Source organism: Varroa jacobsoni, unplaced genomic scaffold, assembly GCF_002532875.2.
Source record: "Varroa jacobsoni isolate VJ856 unplaced genomic scaffold, vjacob_1.0 scaffold_399, whole genome shotgun sequence".
NCBI lineage: Eukaryota > Metazoa > Arthropoda > Arachnida > Mesostigmata > Varroidae > Varroa > Varroa jacobsoni.
This window is the reverse complement of record NW_019213301.1, coordinates 55,271-77,335: the sequence shown is the minus strand read 5'-3', so window position 1 is coordinate 77,335 and position 22,065 is coordinate 55,271. Positions and strand designations below refer to the sequence as shown.

Below are 22,065 nucleotides of genomic sequence, written 5' to 3'. Positions count from 1 at the left end.
TGGAGACGGGGACTTATACATTGTATTGAAGAGAATCTGTATTCAACCAATACAGATAAAAGATATACATTTAGGAACAGAAATGCTATCTTTTATTTGTATTGGTTGAATACAGATTCTCTTCAATATATGTCGCGTATAGTTCCATTGTGTGTACTGGACACACTCACTGGTACATTACACGTTTCTAGTTTTTCTCACATGTCAAATAATTCTAATTCAAACACACTTTAATTGTGTGTAATATATCCGTTGTCATTCAATAGAACCATGTGTGTATGCTAAATATGGACAGAGAATCGGCTGATCGCCGCGATGTTCACGAATGCCCCCCTGTTACGACTCGTTTGCAACAAACATTCTGTGCATGTTATTGCTTATGTGCTGATCAATTAAAAAACAACGGAAAAGTATTTTCGCACATGCCTTTCTTGTACACATGCTCAGATCCCTAGCAGATAGTAGTTAGGTGCGGCGCTCTATCGGATCGTACACGTGAAAAAAGGAAACCACGTGCGATACTGTCTAGTACATACACCGGTGCAGCTGAGCTAATTGCCTGGCAATAATAATAATCGTCTATAGTTATCGTGCACATTTACCAGAAGCAGAACAACATGGTCTGCACAAGCCCGCGAGAAATTTGAAAAATTTTGAATATAGTAAAGGCAATACGTATACGCAAATGGAAGAAAGCGCCTTGGCATGTTAATTTTCAATGGCTGCGAATATATCTTAGATATTGCAAAGTAGTATTGAATTATTTGTGCATGCGGCTACACCGTTTAAAATACGATAGCGATAGCTTTTATGAGGAGAAGGCGTTTACAAAGCGAAGCTGCGTCCTCTGACACTGTTGCTATGGGGCCTATTTTACTTGGCCTTATTAATGTGTTGATGTATATCGTACTTCCCTGTACATTTTGCTTCATATTTTTGCTCCGTATTTCTTAACGTGATTTTTCTTCGGTGGCTCGTTCGTATCAATAAAATTGCTTCTTCATAAGTACAGATAACAAAAGCAGCCAATATACAATACTTTATCGCAGAGAAAGCTCATCAGATTGCATTGATACATTATCAAATAAATGGATTGTGCTTCTCCTGCGTCTTCGTTTTTACACTGTACCCTTACGTAGAAATTTTAGTAGATTATACGATCTTGAATTGGGTGTCAGCAAGTACCTTAAAAGGGAACAACCCAGGCAATATATTGGTTGCAATTAATATGGATACAGCATCTAAAGCCTTATTAAAATCAATTGTACATATAGACTTGGGTTCTAAATAGCTCGCAGTGCGTCTTCTCCGCCTTTGTAGAGATGATATTCGTTGTTAGTACCATAGTTTTCTTTTGCGGGCATTTAGAACCTGAGCTATCACTATGAGGTATATAGTAAAAAAGGGGTTGCTACTAATATTGCCAGGCTATTCTATCTGAGAGGGGTATTTTGTCTACACGAGAAGGTCGAGAAGGCAAACAGGCTTGCGGACAGATGGGCGAATTGGTCAGAACGACTAGGAGTATCTATCTAACACGATCTCTTCAGGGACATTGACTGTCGCAGGGGGTGAACACTTAAAGAACACACACTTTTTCTCGAAGTCTGTTGCAAACGCTCTTTTCTGTGCGCGATCAGAAAGAGAAGACAATGTGGGACGACCGTGATCGGACAGATCGTTAGAGATCTGCTTAGAGCTTTTTCTAGCAAGCTTTATTCCCGGTCAAAGTTAATTAACAGTGTTTGTTTGTACTCCTGTATGGAATCACGACTCAGTCAGTCTATTAGCCGACAGAGAGACCTTTAAAATACGTTCACCAGGGTTTCTGCACATTCTCGAAGGAGGTCCTCACCTATTACGAAATTGTGAAGGTAACAAACAGATCAGACAACATGGCTCAATTAAAGTTCGATTTTTCTCTAGTGACAAGACTTGTGCGTATACGCCTGGCGGACTCGGAACTACCAACCAGTGCTCAAAACAGCCACCACAGGCCAGCATCTGGCTATTGTATTTGATCAGCAACTGTCGTTTGGTGATCATCATTATTATTCTTATTGCTTATTGCGGTTCAAGGTTATTTCTATTCGGGTGTAAAGTTATATCAACACAAATATGCATCCATTTCTATGTAACATGTATAGGCATATAATAAAGGAAGCTAACTATAAACGATGAGAACAAGATATGTGGGATATCCAGTGCGGACTAAATATCAGTGTGCGTTTCTTATGTGAAAGCCTCCTCTGCGACAACACTATAACTAAACAAACATGTTTAAACTCTTGTGGTCGGGAGGGTAACTCACGAAGTCTAGTCTCACCCTTTTTTTTTTGTGATAGACTACTGCAACTCGGTCTAGCATGCTCCGAATGAATCTATGCACTATTCTTGTCACGTCCGAGTCCTGGGCCCACCTTGGGGCACTGTGTCTTTCAATTGGGGCATATTCGTAAATTTTTGTTTGGCCTGGTACCATCTTTTACACACAACGCCACACATTTTCGGTCATATTCAAGTCGGATGAATTTCCAGGCCATGTCTGCTCTCCGACATCAGCAACGTTTAATACCTCAGAGGTATACTGCCGTGTGACATGATTTGTCGTACGTAGTTACCAGCAGGCAACCATGCTAGTTCCTGCGGCGACATTGGACAGATTCTAGATTGACTCACTATATATTGTCGTCTTTCAATAATCCTGTTGGCGAAATGAGCCGTTTCTGTGCTGTGGATGGAAATTACAGTCTACACCATTGTTTTACTTGTTGGATCGCGAAAGACTCGTGTGATCTATCATCGAAACGCCTATACAAGCGCTGAACGTTACCACTCAAACCTTCGCAAGTGCGATTCATCTGAAAACTGTTTTATTCTATTCTTCAATTGTCGAACTTTTTGTTGTTGGGCTCATTTGAAACACATATACTTCCCTGTACAGTTTGGCCGAAATGCTTTGACTGCTTTAGGATAGCATAGGAAAGTCCTTATAGAAATAGTGACTCCACGCCTTGTTGGCGCAGTTACGAATCTGTCTTTCTGTGGGGTAATCAGAATCATCCGCTCTTCCTCGCTGCATTGTGTACCATCTTCAATTCTTGTTTCCTGTTCTTTTTAGTGACAGACGGCTCACTCAGCGATTTCTTTTCGTAATAGCTTTTTTAAAATTGGCTGCCTCGTAGTTTCACTACGAATAATATATAGTCGAGAAAAGCAAAAGTGACTAAGATCTATTTCGGAGTAATCTGTAGTTACAACGATGTCGCTAGTATCAAATAGATGACCACTATAATTGCCTGAATAACTACATTATCTCAAACAATGTAGGGCTATCCGTGAACGAACGAAAGAAAGCAAAATCAAATGCCCAATGTAAATTGAACGCCGCTGCGGAGATATGTCCCGTCGAACTTAACAGTGGGCGGAGTTTTTGGGTAGCTAATTTATTTGACCCATGTCGGGTATACACATATGTAGCCCTAAAGTACCCCGGGCCGTACTTGTTCACTTGAACCTTCAGTGCTTACATGATGAGCGTGTTATTACCAGTAAATGTTTATATGTCATTGTCGTTGCTGTTACACGTGTCGAATATTTATACAGAAGAGGAAACTGATCTCGAAAACTGTCTATTTTTAAATATTTTTTTTTTGCCAATTATGAGCATTTTGACTATGGTCAGTTTCGGCTCGCTGTGATTGTATCGACCAAACGATCCGTTTTTGCAATAATACTACATATCCATCAAGGATCACTCCTGTCAGCCGCTCGTTACTCGTAACCGATTTGCTCGAGGATGAATCCTGATACGATAGCATAGCTATTGCGGTCGATATAATATACAAAAGCTATTCTCTTGCATAGACAGCGCTGGGTTATCGTCGTTTTACCAGCTCGATATGCATACCCAGTTTGGGATATAGTATGTATTGTTCATTTTTGTGGTCACACTGTTTCTCTTCCGTAAAACACCGACGGTAGTTGGCGGTATGGGTATTTGTTAACATTAGTCTACGCCGCACAATCAGATGGTTTCAAACTGCTGTAACATCATGCCCATATACAATTTAGCTATTGGTTCTCGACGGTTCAGCTACCACTAGCATTGTGTACTTATATTACCTAGCTCAAGCTACGTTTTATTGTCGATTAGACCCATCCAGTGTTAAGCTCGGTTCACTATCAAAAGATTTTTTTGCAGTCTATAGTTTTGATAGGTTCATATCGTACGTCATCCCTCTCAAGCGGCTTCCGTGGTTCGGCCGATAATAGACTAGCTTTTAAACATAAAAATATGTGAACGGGGAAAAAAAATTGACAATTCATCTCTTTATTTAGATGTACTACAGTGAAATTGTGCTTAACAGAGCCATGAAATACTTGCGACATTTTCCGAGGGTCAAAAATGACCGCTGTAGGTGGTTAGCCAGCTGGAATTTCGTATATTTTTATCTTTTGGTTTAAGGTACTCCACCATTCGAGATCCTTCGGCGGACATCAACATAGTATGCGATATTTCGTATCATACGATGATTTCCGAGCAAGTTGACTCAGACAATGTAAACAGAATGACAAAAATCCTCACGAAAAACGTTTCCATTTGTTAGTTTTGCTGGCGTTTTTTTTCCGCCGTCTCGTTTGATTCCATTGACCTGTGGCTAAGAATGACATTCGCTTAGTTCACGGTGATGAAAGTTGCGAGTGTGCAGATAAGTGCCCTCTTTGCTGTCTGCTTTGAAGAGCGACTTAGAAAAGGAAAACAGAAGCTCGAAGGGTTGTGGCCACCTCGTCGACGAGATCACGCTTTTCCTTAAAGGCTGAACAGGCCATCGAGAACGCGTCTTTGCTTACTACTGTAATGAAGCACGCTCTGGGAGCAAGTGCACGTGCCTCATGCATACTATTGCGTCGAAGGCGGACTTCCGAACGCTGAGCAGTGGGGGAACGGCAAGGACTTACCGTTCGGCAGGGCCAGGTTCTATAAGCAAAGCATGTTTGTCCCGTCATACGTATCATCAAGTTATATAGATCATGTTCAGCATGAGTGGCCTCACTGTCACCATAATATGCTTTAGCCTCTTGCCTAGTACTTCGTTCATCTTTCCATAAAAGTTTTACGAACAAAGCAGGTAGCTGTAATTATAGTAGTCAAGGGTGCAACTGAGTGAGGTTTGATTGTAGGAATTAGTACACTAACTATGAAACTCATTGTCGGCGTGCATCATAAATATGGATGCGTGTTAAAGAATTAGATTTGAAGTACAGCCGGACACGAAATATAGGAGTAATAGGCAAGACTTTTCAGCAGCTCCGATCGTAAGCAACGTCAAGCCTGGGCGTTCATACCATTTTATGTAAGATTAGCAAATTGCGAGCGTAGACAGCATTGGAATTTTCTAAAATCTGCCCGAAAAAAAGAATTCAGAAATGTATTTTGTTATGAAAGAGCGATAGGCAACCGATACGGCCGTATCACTACATCGATTTAGAAGGCCATAACAAACAACCATTGCCATGATAATAATGACTGTCATCATCACCACTCGTAGTCTGATTAAACGGTGCTACGTTATTTTTTCCATATATAGATTCGCTAAACGGTCTGATTTTCGCTAGGCAGAGGTTTTCCAACTCATCTTCAAGAGAATCCACCGGCGTTTATAATGTGTTGTGTTGAGTTAATCATATCCGTAGACTTTAAAGAGTGAGCTTGCTTTCTAGTTGAGTCTCCATGACGTAGTTGGGAAATCTCTCTATGCAGACATTACTGTCGGCTTTCCATATAATACCTACGAGTGTCAACAATAAAAGCAATTCAAACTTGGACAGATGCATTGCAGTTCTCATATGCTGTCAAAAACAGGAGCAGAGGAGAAAAAGTCGGAACTTTCACCGATGCGCCAATCGACCTCGCCCAACGGTTGATGCGAAGTCATTGACCTCTGACGCAGCTTGGCTGGACCCAGATGGGACTCACAGCCCGCCATTAGCCGTGAAAAGGAAGGAGTAATCGATGAGTAGCGAATAAATTTCTTTGGGCAAAAATGTGAGGAAAACACGCCGTAGCCGAGGCTACCAGCTGTGGCGTAATGCAAAAACGATAAATCGTTCCTTGCAGATAAGGTCGCCAACTTGTCCTTGTTTTTCGGCTATTCTAATAATGCCCTGTCGGTCGCTCCTGGTTGGTTTCTATCGTAGTTAACAGTCTCTGGTGCAATAATGAAATCTCATCGTGAATAGAGTCGTATTGGAGTATTCTACCCAAAACCTTCAAACTCAGAGCATAAGACTTAAAAAAGCAATGATTGTCTGAGCGAATCAAATGTCTTCATTATAAGGTCCTCTTGACTGAAATTTTTCTTCATCAACAAATATTTAATTTGCACCAGTTGCACGCTGGCGAGGTCTACACGGTGGTAAGTATAAAAAATCTTGTTCTCGTACATGCGAAGCACACGCCTCCCGATAGAGAGGTAGGTGTTCGCGGGTCGTCTGAATATGTAATTTAATTAATTACATGAAAAATACTACTGCAACTAACTTAAAATTATCTATTTATCTATATGACCACGTAACTTCATGAAAACTGTTTGACACGAACCACTTCCGACGCTAGAATATACATGGATTTAAAAAAGTTTAAATTTTACCCAAAGGCGTTGCAGAACATGTCCGGACGTCGGTTAAATATGTAAAGGAAGATGTGCAACCTTTCTCGATTTTTTGTATCTTCAAATAAACAATTATACATTATTCTCTCACACTCACAATAATAAATTGAATCCAAAGTAATGTCGAATTTTGTTTGATCTTACAACAAGAAGAGGAAAAAACGGCAAATTATAGTGAATTCAAAAAGGTCGATGGGCTAAATAATGGATAACCCGCTGGAGCTATACGGCTACACGTTGCGTGAACTCCGGAAAAATACATAAAAAAAAAAAAGAAAAAGTTTCGCGTGTTTTAATTCAGTGTGTATCCGTATGATCTTTTATATTGTACTAATTAAAGCCAGACGCGCTCATGACGTTTCTCCATTAGCGTTTCTAATAGATACACACACACACACACACTCACGAACACACACATGTATACACAGACACACACATATATGTATATATCTCAGCGTCTAATACCAAGTACTGAAGCAGTCGTCTGGTTGATTTTGACTAGTTAGAATCGAGTGTACGCAGGATCTGGTCTGAGCTGGCCACTGCCATATTCGCTATAACTAGCCATTGATGGCAATGTCCGGATGGGCGTTATCCGGCAACAACGTCAGATCGCTGGATGCATTGCATCGCTGTTTGGTTTGGCCGTTCGTTTCGACTTCGGCGTGACACGCTTGTCAACTGAACAAGGACAATACAATGTCTGACGCTGTCTGTATGGTCTGATACGTGGATACATGAGGAGGCGGAGTAAAATGCAGCCGGTAAGACTTCGTTGATTCGGGATATTTGTTGAAGGATAAGTGAACTGTTAATGCAAACAACAAGAGCCAACAGTAAACTAGCAAAAGAGAACATGGGCGCCATTGCAGCAAACAAACATGGAGAAGAATGAATAAAAAAAAGTAACGAATATTACTTTTCTGTTAATTCTAGCAATACTGGTTTGAGAGTACTGCAGTAGCCTTCAGTTTGTCATAGGCAGCGGTCGTCTCTAGGGCAAAAATAGGGCCAACGTTTAAATAAATTACTCCGCGGCATCATTATAAAGCGGAATAAGCTTATGTAACAAATAGAACATTTAAATCTGCCTCAAGCAAACGTATTTACTGAAACTTGCATATTCCTTAATTTAGGCAAAATCACCTTCATTTGAAATTCATATGCGCAGGCCAGTTAGAAACGTTATATTAAGATGTGTTCCTGCTACGGGCTCCTGAGCAAGTCTTGTTGACGAACTCAGTTCCTGCCGAAAGTAATGAGCATTTGAGCGGTTCGAAAGGGCTAACATAAATTCTACGAGCGTACGGTATGACAGCTCTATAGGCGCCGAAGCTGCCCGTTTGGACGATTCGTCGGCGATTGTCTCGGCGGTGATGACACTCCGGAAATCCACTAGTGCTTGTCTTGTTCGATTCAGCATGTTAGTGGCCGTTTGTTCGCAGAAGCAGAAGTCCCTCAACGGTAATGTGGTACTACCAGGCGCTTTCAAGGGCCTTTCGTATATTCTGTAAAAGCCTGCCAGGTGACTGACTTTCACCATGCCTGGCTGTAAGCAGAAGATGTTGCTTCGTGTACTATATATAGTAATAATAATACTAGTTACCGTACTTATCAATGTATAAACACTTCTAGTTCAGTTGGCTTGTTTGAGTAAAGTTATTTCGAGTTCAGCTCTTAAAGCACCAATGTGAGTTTCATGCAGATCTTGAAGCAATGCACACAGAGCAAGTTCGCTGCTTTTTATGCATTGAATGAAGTAACGTCCATCGAACATGGATAATATCACTTGGAAGCACCAATCAAGAAAACATGGTAAGTTAATGAAGTGAGACTTGAATACGCACGGAGTTTGCCTGGGACACCCGGTTCGCTCAGGCTGTGCACGATTTCATACCGGTGGTAAACTGTTTCTTTACATAAGCGCCACTGGGTGGCGCTGCTGTGCTTCCGCCGCTGCAACACGCTTTCCGACAACGTGAGGAGGTGGGGGCGTTTCCATGAGCTTCATTGCTTATTTTTTGGGAGGCAAGAAGCAGGTAGTGGAGCCGCTGGCTTGGCAGATCTGTCTCACTCGACTGGCCAGTTTGTTGGTTTTTCAATTTGAACAATTCAAGTGGCGTCAAGCGGCTTCCTAATATTTCAGTTTTCAAAAAAGGACAGACGAGGCAAGAATGCTTTCAGGTCCGGACGTTCATATCGGCTCTGTGTATGGGGACCTCGGTGTGCGGGTGCGGGGTACGTTTTGCGTTCGCTCCAAAAAGATGCTTCCATTTTACTTTTACATAATTTGACCTTCACTGGGAGCCACTCGTCGGTTATGAGAACGCGATTATTAATAACGGGATGAGCGAAAGTAAATTTGTAAAATCTCATCCACCGCTAGCTGAGAAGATCCAAAAGTTCTGCGCCATTTTTTTAGCGCTAGCACGCGGACAGCCCGCCCTTTGCTTTTGCTTGCACAGGCCGTTTTTTTTAGACACTTCGTTCAGCTTCTCGTTATAACCTAAAAAATAGTTGCGAGGATTTAATATAAGGCTAATTTTAGACTTATCAAGGTTACCAGTAGTGACCAGTAACTAACACAGTTTTATATCAGCTATCTGCAACAAAAAGGCATTAACACATCGATGCAAAAACGGCGTGGTCTCTCTTTATCTTTAAAAAATTATTTATTTATTATATTTAACATGTGTACTTTGTTTATGATTGGCTGCTATGATACCCGTGCAAAAACAATAGGTATTCAAGCAAGTTAGTTGAAATCGCAGCGTGGGCCGAAAATGATGACAGAGCTTCCTTTCTCCTGCCACTCCTTCTACTGGGGCAGGTCGTTGGCTAACGCTGTTACGAATATAGCCCACCTTTTCTTGTTACTTAAGTAGAATAATTTAATTGAATTAAATATTCAAACGAGCGGTTCTCTGCAGTTGTAATGATCTCCAATGCCAAGACATGGTTTAGGACATTTGGCCCGTCGCTGCGTCTTTCTTACGTCACCAAGCATATATAAGACTTGATAAGGCTTGGTTAGAGCATCTGTAAGACTTTTGTAAGTAGGACGATGAATGCATGGCGACCTTCTACCCTGTGTTTATTCAGGTGGGCTGATCATATCATAGGCTGTACATTTATCCCACTCTGCTCAATGGGACGACAAGGTGACGATACACGAATACGGTACAAGAATGTATTTTAGCGCTGCTGCTAAATGGGGCAAATTGAGGTTCTTTTCAAAGCATAATTATCGCTTAAATGCAGCTTGCGAAGTGAGGCCGTCCGATGATAGATTCTGTGGAAAGCTGCGAGCCAGGTCATAGCGCCACTAAAGGACGCTATGTTCATTGCAAGATACGAACGCCTATAGTGCCTCGTTCTTGACTGCAGCCTTGTTATAGAGCCTAATTGCCCTACGGCATAGAGGTCCCGAGGTTGTACAAATTAAATGAAACTTCCCTTTTGATTCGTCCAATTCCTGCCACAAGCTAAGAAGACTTTAGTTTCAAAAGAACAGATGCTTATGCTGTTTTACTATATTCCTATCTAGTTTAGATGGTATGTTTTTTCAGCACGAAAAACAACGTAACTATAATTATACTGACTATGAGATTGTTTTGGCTTTGTGTCTGGCAATGTAGCATACGAAACAATAGTCCGAAAACTATAAGAACTATCATTGAAAGTTTATTTGTATGGTTTTAATAGTCGACAAAGGACGTATACAATAGACCATTTTAATAATCTTCTTCAAATTCTAAATACCGAATAAATAAATTATCGTCTTATTTATTAAGGTTATTATTGTTTTGGTGCTGCTTTTCCAGCTGTCTTTATCTGGGCCCTTTCGGGAGGTTAGTCACATTTGTGTTTAGGTGTAGTAGATCAGTCTTAAGGCTAAGGCAAAAAATGAAGTCTGCGATTCCAATCTTTCCAGATAAGCAAAACCGTTTGGGCTGCCTTTTCAGGCAGGATTATTCATCCGATTTTCGCTATAAACTACCTGTAGACCAATAAGGTTGGGCAGACGTGTCCTGCAAATGCTTAGGTGGGACCGTTTTATGTTTACGAAGTAGGACAGACCAGTCAGTCTTGGCTTCCTGCTTAAGCATTCGTCTCCGAGTCCACGGGATCGATTTTCAAGACTCTGGAATGTTCATACAGAAAAGATGTACATGCCTGAACAAAAGTCGAGTTTTGGTCTTCCTGACGGTGATTCTATCGAGAATCTTTCCGCCACAGCTTCCGAAGCTATCGTAACGATCGGGGGGAGAATGTCAATAACCATGAGACATCGTCTGCCTACCGTAACAAATATATTATCAATATAAGTTTGTCAACTGAATGAACACTCTGCTAACTAGATCTGATATTTAAATGCTCGAAGTCAGAACGAGCTGAATAAGTAGGACGCAACGCATTTATCTCGTTGAGTTGGTACACGAACATTTGCTCAGTAGCAAAAACTTGTGTCCGCTCCAAACTTTCTCATTGCGTAATGATGGCAACTAGCGACCGCGGCTGAAGTTCATCAGTAAACATGTCACGGGCCAATACTTGACAAATGCTAATTGTTTTGCCCCTACAGTTTTGTATGTATCAGAATAACTTTGGGCGTGGACTGAGTCTACACTGCATCTTTTCTATACTAACTGACAATTGTACGGCTAAATTCAGTTCACAAGCTTAGTACCCGGCACTCGAAATAAGTATTCTTGCTCGTCAATCTCCTGCATGGTTCTTCAGTGAATTTCGAAATTATGATGAATGCCATATTTGGCGTTGTACCAGTATGAAGCTTTTGATATCTATTGGTTGTGGCAGTGTTGCTATGATCGGATACACTGCGCCGATACGCGCTGAAGACTCGGCCTAAGGCGCCCGACCATTCGGTGGTGGACCTTCTTACGACAAACGTTGTCGTCAACGCCCTTCAGAGAGATGCGGCGTCCTCTCGTTTCGTATCTGCCTGTTTTCACTACGCGCCACATTGCCAAGTAGCTATACGACCAGTGGCAGCAATGTAAACAATGGTATCGTGGATCTGCTGCTACCGCCGCTACCAAATACTTACCGAGGATTTCCGCATACTGCGTAGCCGTCCGTCTGTCCAGCGCTGGAGCTGCTTTCGGTATTTTCGTTTGATACTACCATGGCCAGCTTACTCGATGACGTTGACAATTACCAGTAAAAAGGTTTGCATTGCTATGGCAGCGAGTTAGGCACTGTAGCAGAAACAGGCAAAAACGTCGAGGGTGGTAATGTTGTCGCCACGTTCACTTTTGGCCACCAACGATATTACCATCTCTGATCGACCACTGATGATGCTGCGCTGATTGTGTATCCAACTGGTGATGATTTAACTGGTGTTACAGCGTTTTTGTCCTGCTCTGTCTTGTGTCTGCGCAGGGGAGGGCGACGAGGGCGATAAGAACAGAAACAAAATTAACTGCTTATCGAGCAAGTAACAGCTGACAAACTGCGATTTCGATAGAGACTGTTCATAACAGGTTTGTTTAACGGTGGATACATACATCAATAACGGTAAGAAGGTAGTTCCTATTGTTGTCGTCTAAAAAGTCGTTCCGCTGGTAAAGTTGCTAGACCAGTCAAGAAGCCATCGGATAATATCGAGAGGACCGTGCTGATAAAAATCTTGCCCCGATTGCTGGCTGCTAGGCGGGATTCAACACCCAAAGATTGAAAATTGTAACTAAAGGTATTTTTTTTTCTTGAGAACACGCTCAATTTCAAAAACATCGGTCGCATACTCCTGTAGGCACTGTTGTAGTGAACATTGTGGAGTTTCGCAGCTGGCCGCCACGTATGCTTGTTTTTGTTTGTAATACTACCTTGTACTTTTTTTTTTTAAATTTGTGGCCTTTCACTGCACAAATAGCTGTGTAGATCGTTTCTCTATTTTCGTACGTATCCACAGATACGTTGCTATAGTCTTACCGTTTAATATCGAAGAAGTTCAACTTCCCGGTATGCGTTCATCTGATGCGTTTAGATTATGTTCAGCTGCATTAGTTAGTATGTAGTGTCATGGAGGCCATAACGAATGAAATTTTTAAACTTACAACTTAGACACAAACAGACAGACAATCAACTGATACGTCCGAAAAATTTACTGCAAGGAAAGACGCGAAGTATACTTTTTCTTCATATCTTATCATTTTAGAACTCTGAATACTATTTAAGCTATTTTTTCAATTAATTAGCACTGATGTTATATGTGAAGTGATCCTTTCAAGATTCGCAGCCCGCTACCATTTTCAAGTAAGTCTTTAATGTGGGTCTCTAATTTCCCAACGAATCGACGCGTAGAATACGAGGGCTATGGACGCTACTTTGGCTGATCAATAGTTCTTGATGGTTTCGTGGCAAGCAAAACCAGCGGTCGGTCACGCCTTTTGGTGCTTCTTACGGCTGGCCTGGCTCTATCCTTTGCTACCCTCATCGCAGTCCATCTTATGGCGCATTGTGAACGGCCAGGAGACAAAAACTAGAAGCTATTTCACTATGCTCGAAAGCTGGTTCGTCACCGAATCAACGATCTTCTGAAGAAATCGCGTAATCGACGTAAACGGCTGTGTGTGTGATTTTTTGACAGTTTAGTCAACTGAGCATCAACGTGCAGAACTACTCGGAGAAAGGCGAAATAATCGGACCGACAAACAGACAATCGAAAAATAGCCATAAACACAGGCGAGCTGAAAGCCCGGCATTGAAGAAAACGTCACAAGTAGAAGCGTGCGATTGCGTTTGTCTTTTTATCTTTCCAACTGAGTAGATGACTGCAATGATCGCCTCAGATGCAGTGAACACGGTGTTTGTTGATGCTGAGCTTCGGAATTCTGATGCGATCGTCTGACACAGCCGAGCAAATGAACGTTTGTTGTGCTCGATTCAGAGTTGCTTATTAACTCAAAAAGACGCCATGAATGGCAGAGCATTGCATTTCGGTGACAACTATTTAAGGATTAGGTAAAGAGTAAAAAAAGATAAATACTATCTTTAACCGATCAGACGATCTCAGTGAATCTCGGGTGCATTTTTCATTGCTTCACCTCAACCAACTGCCTGGTTAAGTCGGACATACAAGGAAAACCAGGAGCATAATTCCGATTTGAACAGGTTTCCTCGATTTGGGAAATCGACATTTCGGATAATCATCCCCCACTTTAAACTTCTTAGATTTATGCGTCACTTCAACATCTGACGGAACGGGAGGTCGTACAGCCCGGGCCTACAGTCAATTCTTCCGATAAAAGACCAGGCGAGCATATCGCCAGAATCGGACTGCATTCAAGGACGTCTATGCGCCATCCCTTCGTGAAAGCTTCGAAATATCCGTTTCGAAGGTTTCACGAATGGCCAAAGAATCGCAGTATTTATTGTCACAGATGCGCACAATTTTTCGATGATTGCGTTAGGCCATTTCGGGCCTGGCTGCTTGGGCCGGTCGCTACGAAGACGCTTCGCCTCTGTCTATTTGTTTACATGCTGTATCTTGCGGGACGATGATGACGTCAACAAAAACAGATTTTTTTCATCTCTATCTATGTTTTTCCCTCGCTCTTTTCCTATCAAAATGGCTTCATATGAGTTCGAGCCGCACAAGCTGACGTAAGTTCATAACGAGGTCTGCGTCTATCGAATATGGTACTAAACCTTGATTTCGCGTCATAAGTGTGTTCCAAACCAATTTGTTTCGATTTCTTCTAACATAATACAACAATTTATGCCTATAAAGATCGTTGTCTGATCATCATCATCAGAAAAGCGTCATAAACTATGGTTACAACGCTAATCGATAGCTGACAATCGCTAACGTAAACTGTGCATCCGGTGACCGCACACGATGTTGTGTGCTTGTCGTCTGCTTATAGTGACAAGTCTCATTTGATGATGCTTCGTGGCTGTTTGAAAGGGCTGAATACCTACTTATGTGCTCACTACGGTTACCGTTAATTTTGCCGATCCGTGCATAAAGCGTAGTTTTCATGGAAACCAACGCGAAGAGGGAAAACAGCCCGGCTTTGCTAATAACTGTGCGATAAAATCGCAGTTCCGTTATATATATTTTTTGGCAGAAGGCGTTCCTGGCAATGATGCTCTCAGTTCCGTATAGTGTAATTGTAATGGAAGTAGTGATTTGCCATCCAACAACGAGCGAGGGCGAAAAAAACACGGAAAGCTAAGAAAACGTTCTACTATCGTCACGTTCAATCTTTGCAATGGATAACGAATAACGATTGAGTATCTATGAGGCAGTCATGCGCAACGCTATTCCAGTAGTAATTGCATGATTGATAGCGGCCGATAACTAGCTTCCGGTGCATTTCAATGTAGGACACTCCTTTCCTGCTCCCACGCGGCCTATCCAATCGAAAAGGTTCAGTCGTTGGCGTTCCATGATGTCACGGAATTTGAGTGGTGGCACGATCCAACCGCCGGCACCCGGTCATACATGGCATGACATCGTGTTGCATCTGCTTGTTACTTTCTGCTGTCGACGACATCGGTACGGCTCAATAGTGAGACACATGGCACTGAACTGAAAAAGGGAGTATTAGCAAAGGTAAGAGTTTACTGACAGGTCGGTTGCACACTATGTCCGAGATTGAAGCCATCCTCGTCCTGTTGTTGACGGTTAAATAGACACTCGATTCAAAGGCTGCAAGTACAAGTACTTATAGAACTAGTGCTGCGTGTTACATAGCTGATAGTGTAATCATACCGGAAACGGAATGCGGGTAGTTTTGAGTGGCCTTTAGTATATGAGATTTTCTCAATGCAAGTTTCTCTTATCAAGCCGTGCTTGCCTAGCAAAAGTAATCAAAGTCTATCTTTTCTATCTTTTTAGACTCACATTTTATTTACACATATAAGAACAACAATAGTGCATTATTACTATGACATGGTCGAAGCTGTTTGAGATGGCTGGCATCAAAATATCTAAAGGCAAGATACCGGCTTACCGAGTACCTTAAGAAAGAAGTCTACAGTGACCGACCTTCCGTTTATAACAATGTTTATGTTTTTATCCCACTGGGAGTTCCGGTCAAAGCTTCTTGGTAGAAGCATTGGTGGCAGAAACTGCGGTTCGACACCTTGAGGTTCCGTCTATTATACGTACAAACAAGTTATATCTCTGGCAGCACATACAGGCGAATATTGTGTCCTTACTTGGAAATCCAATATCACAGAAGTAGCAATGTTTACTCTATGTGATACCTCATCACGTTCGTCAAGCAGGGACTCGTGGAAACGATGGCATATAGATACAAATTGGAGGGATCGCGTCATAAAGTAGACATGTTCCCCTGCGCGAGCTCTAAGCGATAAAAGCGTGTGGATAAAGCCTGACTTTATCTCAGCGTATCATCGATCTGCGGATTACGATCAAATTGATCCAATGGCTATTTTGACCATAAATCTCTTCGTTAAAGAATCCATAATGAGAAATACCTATACCGATGAATTAGAACTAATTTATCATTGGTATCGATGTGGGAGTACAAGGTTGAAAGCTTAAAAATTTTCTTTCGAGATATTTTAGTTACATAGCGCGATAGGTGATATCAGATGATCACAGATCACGGTTTATACAAGATTAGGTCTACAGTAGCGAAACAGTATCAGCGCTGCAAAATTGAGAACCAAATTGATAAAATGTGAATACTAAAGCCATAACGGAACTCTTCGATACATATTAGTTACGTATCGATGATACCTACGAAGTAATGGTAATTGCTTCCGCTGAGGCCCACATAAAAGGAATTTGTCAGCGATTGGCAAATGCTTCGGACAAATCTCAGAAGTCGACGATGGGGCAATAAGGTGATGAACACCTTAGACCGTTCGGCAGGCGTGCGGAAGGCAGGACAGTAGGTAGAAACTTGTAGCCTCCCGATGAGCGCTGTCGGTCCGTACAGGTCCATTACCTCCAAACGCTCTTTCGACTATTCATTCTTAAGCTTTGGTTTGATTATCAATTGCGGCCATAGTTGAACTGTACACACATAGCACAATGTAACCGACAAGATCTCGCACTCGAAAGGCACAGGAGGTGGGGAGGCGGAAGCTGATTCACGTTGAATTGAAGGGTAACACATGACCAGTGATGATGGGAAGCCCGAATTTTGGGCTAGCAAGCCATAGTCTAAACCAATCCGCTAATTCACCCAAGTTAATTAAGCTTAATAAACCAAATGTCGATGTTGTTAATAAGTAAGGTAGATGTTGACATTTGAGGAGTCATCGAGTTGAGGGGAAATATAGTTTTATTATAAACAATTATTCTGCAAATTTTAGAGAATCGGCATATCTAGGGATCCATGGAGTTTCAGTGTTTTTATTGGTGCACTACGTTTATGCCGGAAAACTAGAAACGGCAAACATCCAGCCATTCTGATCGGTTAGCAGTCGTGCAGAAATAGCATAAAAAAATACCAAAAAGCATATTGGCCCGCATTACAACGATTCAAAATCGTCGACCAGCAGATACGCTCCGAACATTTCGAAGTTATTCCCACATCTGGTACTGGCGATTGGTTGCGAAAATAATAGACAGTAGATTAACCTTGTGTATGCTAACACGTAGTTTCTTTGTGCTGGGGAGCTGGAGGTTGCTGACGAAGATTTGGGACGGAAGTCTCTAGTCGGTTGATTGGAGATGGATAGCAGATAGAGTTGTACGCCCGCGGACAGTGCACAGGACGGTAGTTCGTGAGCGATTATGCTGTTAGCATGTGCACAAAGATCTATGCAAAAAAACAAAATATATATATATATATATAGAAATGACCACTACTAGCAACGATTTATAGCCGATCTTGCCGCTATTATTGTCTCTTGTAGCCTTACGGAGTAGTCAAACAGGAATTAGCACGATGCATCACTTACTGATTCCTGCCTGTAGCGTTGCGGGCTAATTTGAATAGCTCCAAACAAATGTTGGTTTCGCAAACACGACGAACAGTCTTTAGAGGGGGTTCGGTCGGTGGGGGAACAGTTGTTCGTAACCATATGAAAGAAAAATACTACGCATATATGGTGCTATCATTTTCATTTTTAAATTTTGCAAAATAGGCATACGTATTAATATTGTAAAGGAAAGCGTTATAGATTGGTGTAATAGTATCTACAGTATGGCTTGCTAAGTACCGATCGATAAATGGCGGCAATAGCGTACGGGTATAAATAAAAACCAAAGTAAATCTTTTTCGTGCACTTATATAGGACAATATGAAATTAGACAGATAGACCTAGCAAGCAGAAACAATTTAACACTGCGGATTTTCTACTATGGCAAAAAGAAGGTCTCTTCTAGCCGGCTTGTTCTAGCTATCAGCAGGCTGAACGTTTCTGGGAGTCGATGTTTCAAAGGAATAATCTAATACTGTCGTACATCGAAGTTTTATACAAAGCAAAATACATTTAATAATGCTTTTGTTCCGCATTTAATTTTTTTTCCGAATTTATTCCGTATGCATCATTAATAGAAATTTATATAGTGTTATTAGAATTAGCAGTGACCGCTTATCCTGCAAAACATATAGTCTGATCTCTTGACTTTCTACCCACTCTAAACTTGTTCGATAAGTGCTGCCTAGTTCTGAGGAAGGCTCGATACGCTCGAATTAGTAAAAAATCAATGGGACTTGCTAGAAACAGTGCCGGAAGCTTTCTGCCCGTATCAAGTGAGGTATATTGTTTGCCACATTTGAAATATTGAGCTTGGAGAAATAATGATATTCCTGAAAGGTAACGAGGAAAGCTAGCGCTTATCGATACTGGTATAGCGCGCCGTACAAAGTTCAAATCCGCGTATCAAACTCGGTAATATTTATGAACTTCTATAATATAATGTGTTTGCAGTGTTCTGCTAATCGTGACAAATAGACGTCTCAGACGTCAGTTGCTTTTTTTTTTTTCTAGCTAGGATGGATATAAACAATCCTACATTGACTATTGAAGCACATGGTGAGTGTATCTATTTAATGCTCTTTGAAAGTGATAACAGTTTTGCCAACTTCACCGTCTGGCCTGAGTTTTGTATTTGCCTGATTTGGAGTGGATTTCAATCTGTTTATGAAACACAGATAAAGATAGAGCAACTTGTTATAGTTCTTTGTTGAGGTGCTCTGTACTGCGAAGGCGGTAAAATTTTGCTTACCTTTTGCAAGAACAGTTTGGGGTCCTTTTTTTCAGTTTGTGAGCTCTCAACGACGGAGTAAAGTAGCACGACTTGCGTGGAGTTTGAATTTCGAAAGCTAAGCGAAAACGGGGAAGCAAATAGATACAATTTTAGGAACGACGCTTAATCAGAAATGGGTAGGCAGGTAGGTAGGAGGACAAGCCGACCCAAAAATGAACGGAAAGCAGGACTAGCACGCCATAGCGCTACTGTGTTGGCTTAAAGTCCATCTATGGAATAGAATAGCACATATTGTTATGGAACCCTAAGGCAAATATACTGAGGACGTTTAAATAGGCTGCTCACTTTTCTCTTCGAACCGAAAGCTGAAGAATTTGCGTATGATTATAAGCCATGATGAGAAACATTTTCAGTCGATCATAAATATTTATATCCTCGATTTGCATGTAAACATATATGAACGATCGCCGCTTTTAATATAACGGTTATTTGTAACTTATGCGGTCTCCGTTAGAGGCGTTCGCATCAATTGTCAAACAATCGTCTGCATCTGGCGGCTAAGTCTGAGCGAAATTGAATGGGCTATCAGATCGACCCTATTACCGGGCAGACCCGAGCAGCGTCCACTCTATTACGACTTGAAAATTCCGCAAGAGTCAATGGCGATGTAGGACACTATCTTCCTCCGCCGATCTGTCCTGTCACGTCAATTAAATCGTTGTAAATTCTCGGTACATTTTGCGCTCATAAACGTTCATATATATTCGTCTATCGTTTCTCAAGGGCTCATTCGCATAATAAAACAGCAATAAAATATGTAAAGTGATAAAATAGTTCTAAATACGGCTATTAGCAAAAACGAAGTCAACCTCTGAATATGAACCTAATCTTTTATCTCTTTTTACGTGAGCCAAAAACATTCTACATACAAATGTTCGACATCATTATAGATATATATGGTTTATGTGTTATCGAAATATATAAATGTTTTTGCTTCTTTTGTATTGAACAAGTGATGCGACCGAGTGACGCTTACATGTCCAGAGTGGACAAATACCTACTTCTGTAAAGAACGACCAATGAACGTAACCGCAGTACGACATCGCGATTTAAAAAGGCTAGGAGAGCTCTATCTAAACAACATAGGGGGCCTTAATTGTAGCACACTGCTTGAAATAGAGTGCATACCTTTTTTTTGCAGAGTCAGCACATTTCCTTACGATTACTATTCTAAGGCTTATCTGTTAGAGCCCACTAGGTCTTCAATCTCGTCATTAACAGGACAGTAATAATAACTGGTCCCTGTTGCAGTCGATCTAAAATTGCGAAACTATAATTTCTGTTTACTTCCATTGTGAAATAATCATAAATTAATGATATATTAAACAAGCGCGCTCATCTATAAGATGGCTTTTCATTTAGCTTCACGCTTATCTACGCCGCCATCGCTACTCATGTATATAAAGAAATGTATATATATATATATATATACATATGGATAAAATATGACAGCCCATTCTGGATCGTGAAGCTAAGTTTGGAATAGCCAACACTGGTAACTGTATTATAAGGCGCGTGAAGGGCTATAGTTCTCCTTGAATCGACGTAGTCTGTAGGGCTTCCTTTAATGACTCGTACGACTTAGCTAGTTTCATCACCTTAGTCCCCGCAATAGCGCAGATAATAGCGTGGTTACCTGCCAAACTTAGAAATTTTTGGCGGCCCAAATTTTAATCCGAGCGTAGAGAAACTTCGTGTCCAGCTGGGAGCCAGCCGTTTGAACTATTGCCTGACGTCTTAAGAAAACCTTAACGTAAAAATTGTATGAATATGGATATATTTTTTCATAGCTTTGCTTTATACTTGACTTACAGAGTATCTGAGTAGTATTTTCCATATACATTGGTCATAGAGAGCAAATATACCTTACATCACATGCATACACAATAAGTATTTGCATGTGGGCAAGACCTTTTCGGACGACAGAAGGTCATTGGCATTGATCTATTATTATTGTTTTTTGAGAAATGTATGAGTTTTTTTCTATTTGAGGGCAACACCATCTGCGCTACCTCCGCGGACGGTGACGTTTCCTGTCCTCGATCGTAGTCAATAATGCTACCAACAAACAGAATATAATACTTCGACTACGTTAGAAACGCGAAATAACGATACGGCTAACTGTGGCCTTTTCGTTGCCCGTTCTCGGGAAGCGCAAACAAACTGCGACTGCAACAGCAGCGACTCTGGTATCTTTTATTCGATATGAGTAATCTACCAATTTAATTTGCCCCCTGTTACCAGCGCTGCCTATCAGTAGCCGCCCTGCTGTAGAAGTTGTGCCGTCAGCGTAAGGGATACGTTTGTCTCTCTATCTGTTCGTTCCTTAAAGCTGTTTGATAGAAATCGTTTCACCGTGTAGGTGAACAGCGAGCATAGGGCGGGCACGTCGTCACCCGAACCGTTTGCCATCACTATGACCACCAGCATCATTGTCATCGAATAACGTATGAGTGGATTCTTTTACGTGTGCTTATGTTGGCCTGCTTGCTCGAGACTGGAGGAGACTAATGGCGTATGCTGGCTAAGGCTTGTTGACAGACAAATGAGGGTGAGTCCCTTCCGCCGTCACTGACGCCAAGAAAAAACAAGAGTTAGCAACCGGCGATACAATTCACGCTGTGTCTGTGAATGGTAACTGGTAAGAAGATCGCCGCGGACCTAAAGGCAAAAGCAACGACAGATGAACATCTAGGGCAGCACCAGCAGTTTTTGCTGCTGATAAACAGTCATTCACGATCGCTGACATACCTCGATAATGTTGTGTTTCGGTGTTATGCTATGGAAACGGAAAGACGACATCGATACAAGACGCGTTCGATCAGCCAAACAAGCTACCAGCAAACAGCTAATTGATAACTGAAAAATGAAATCATAAACGAGAAACAAATTTACAGTGCTAACCGTTGCGGCACACACGATCTATTGTGCGTTTGGTGGTGAGAAGAATGTTAGCTAGTAAATAGTATAGGGTTATTAAAGACAAGGGGAATTAAAGACGAGCCACACCACAACGGAAGGCAGATGTCACAAAACAATAGCGTCATCACGGGTTATCGCTAATGACCAAGTAAAAACAATGTTAAATAAACCTTTGCCTTACTGTAGCAGCTACGATTTTAGAACGAGGGGCAGTAAAACATGGGGGCTCAACCTCGTTCCAGA

General features: G+C 41.5%; 1 protein-coding gene and 1 long non-coding RNA gene across 9 annotated transcripts in view; one reads left to right on the top strand and one right to left on the bottom strand.

The window, feature by feature from the left end:
• The window catches only part of cora (erythrocyte membrane protein band 4.1 like coracle), a 65,937-nt gene that overhangs the window by 16,817 nt on the left and 27,055 nt on the right, over positions 1–22,065 (top strand). The window lies entirely within an intron of this gene.
• LOC111260094 (uncharacterized) lies at positions 10,337–15,309 on the bottom strand. Of its 3 annotated transcripts, none has more exons than XR_002680074.1 (3): positions 14,643–15,309; positions 11,746–12,072; positions 10,337–10,818 (listed from the first exon to the last, which is right to left on the bottom strand). It is a non-coding gene; the product is annotated as an uncharacterized LOC111260094 (long non-coding RNA). The 3 variants fall into 3 exon arrangements; XR_002680075.2 differs by lacking the exon at positions 14,643–15,309 and adding an exon at positions 12,630–14,595; XR_002680073.2 differs by lacking the exon at positions 14,643–15,309 and having other exon boundaries at positions 11,746–14,633.